The following is a 2,532-nucleotide window of genomic DNA, read 5'->3' as shown; positions in this document are numbered from 1 at the left end:
TGATAGACAATAGAAAACCGCTTTGCGGCAGCGGCGCAGAGGATACTCTGCTATACTCCGCTACTGGGGACAAGACCACAGGAACCAGATGAGTCCTCTGCACAATGTGACTTTGCTGCAGCCTGGAATTGAACTGCTGGTTTCGTCTGGTCAGAGGAGAACTGGCCCCCCGACTGAGCCTGGTTTCTCCCAAGGTTTTTTCTCCATTCTGTCACCGATGGAGTTTCGGTTCCTTGCCGCTGTCGCCTCTGGCTTGCTTAGTTGGGGACACTTCATTTCCAGCGATATCGTTGACTTGATTGCAAATGATTGCAAAGATACTATTTAAACTGAACTGAGCTGGATGTTGACATCACTGAATTCAATGATGAATTCAGGTCTTTAACTGAAAAATAAGTGTTTACTATTGTCACTTTGCATTATTGACATACTATTGTTAAAAGCGCTATATAAATAAAGGTGACTTAAAGTTGTAATATTCTGTGGTGTTTTACCAAGAGGTTTGGTCCGAAGGGCTGGATTTCGGATCATCTCACCTTGTGCATAGAAGCAGTCCAGGTCAAAGTGCAGGATCACTCTCTGACTGAGATACGGATGTGACTCTGTCAGTGGAACTTCCTTCTGAAAAGATAATATACAAATATACAAAAGCTGTACATACTGTCTACCTGACAGAGGCTGCTCCAAACCTTGTTGCAGTCTATTCAAATTGCAGCTGTCAAGCTGTCATGGACTGTGCATTTACACTAAGCAAACACGAGGACCTTGAAGAAATTCTGTCTATCCTCCTGAGACCCTGTGACCTCATATGAGGACATTATATTTTGGTGTATTTCTCTGAGACTATACATGCCAGTTTTAATATCTGGATGTCCTGTACAGAGCACATTCAGGGCTTTACAGAGATACTAAAAGTTTGGATATTTCACCATGACCACTCCCTCTCCTTGGTCTTCAGATATGTCTGATATTAATTTAGTGACACTCTTATGCAAATATGATAATATTTTGTAATTATCATTTAAGTCTGTCTAATTTTTAAACTGTCTGTCATAAATCAACATCTCGGGAAAATGTTCTGGGGTTTCAAATCAAAATATGACTTTCTGTTACAAAACAGGATGTTGATTTCATACATGTCCTCATATATGACTCATAAATGACTAAAAGCATGTTTATTAGCATTTTGGGAGACATAACAAATGAATAGGGAAAGAAATAATGTTTCAATATTCTATGAAATATTATATATTGTTATGAAAATCTTGTCAAATATTACTCCCATTATTACACTTCTTTTTTTGCCCCAAAAACACATTAATATGCAAATTAGATTTAGTTTATAGATGCATTATATATAATGAGAAAACCTGAACTGAGCTGGATGTTGACATCACTGAATTCAATGATGAATTCAGGTCTTTAACTGAAAAATTAGTGTTTACTATTGTCATTTTGCATTATTGACATACTATTTTCCTAATTAATGCTGTTCAGTTGCTTTGACACAATCTGTATTGTTAAAAGCGCTATATAAATAAAGGTGACTTAAAGTTGTAATATTCTGTGGTGTTTTACCAAGAGGTTTGGTCCGAAGGGCTGGATTTCGGATCATCTCACCTTGTGCATAGAAGCAGTCCAGGTCAAAGTAGAGGATCACTCTCTGACTGAGATACGGATGTGACTCTGTCAGTGGAACTTCCTTCTGAAAAGATAATATACAAAAGCACAGTTACTGTACATACTGTCTACCTGACAGAGGCTGCTCCAAACCTTGTTGCAGTCTATTCAAATTGCAGCTGTCATGAGACACTGGACTGTGCATTTACACTAAGCAAACACGAGGACCTTGAAGAAATTCTGTCTATCCTCCTGAGACCCTGTGACCTCATATGAGGACATTATATTTTGGTGTATTTCTCTGAGACTATACATGCCAGTTTTAATATCTGGATGTCCTGTACAGAGCACATTCAGGGCTTTACAGAGATACTAAAAGTTTGGATATTTCACCATGACCACTCCCTCTCCTTGGTCTTCAGATATGTCTGATATTAATTTAGTGACACTCTTATGCAAATATGATAATATTTTGTAATTATCATTTAAGTCTGTCTAATTTTTAAACTGTCTGTCATAAATCAACATCTCGGGAAAATGTTCTGGGGTTTCAAATCAAAATATGACTTTCTGTTACAAAACAGGATGTTGATTTCATACATGTCCTCATATATGACTCATAAATGACTAAAAGCATGTTTATTAGCATTTTGGGAGACATAACAAATGAATAGGGAAAGAAATAATGTTTCAATATTCTATGAAATATTATATATTGTTATGAAAATCTTGTCAAATATTACTCCCATTATTACACTTCTTTTTTTGCCCCAAAAACACATTAATATGCAAATTAGATTTAGTTTATAGATGCATTATATATAATGAGAAAACCCGTTTATGGCCGTTCATTTTACACACATTTTGCAGAAAGAAAAATGGTATATCAAATCATTCTGTTATAACATAGTT

This window comes from Sinocyclocheilus grahami, unplaced genomic scaffold (genome assembly GCF_001515645.1).
Source record: "Sinocyclocheilus grahami isolate Dianchi unplaced genomic scaffold, SAMN03320097.WGS_v1.1 scaffold230.1, whole genome shotgun sequence".
Classification (NCBI taxonomy): domain Eukaryota; kingdom Metazoa; phylum Chordata; class Actinopteri; order Cypriniformes; family Cyprinidae; genus Sinocyclocheilus; species Sinocyclocheilus grahami.
This window is presented reverse-complemented; position numbering follows the sequence as displayed.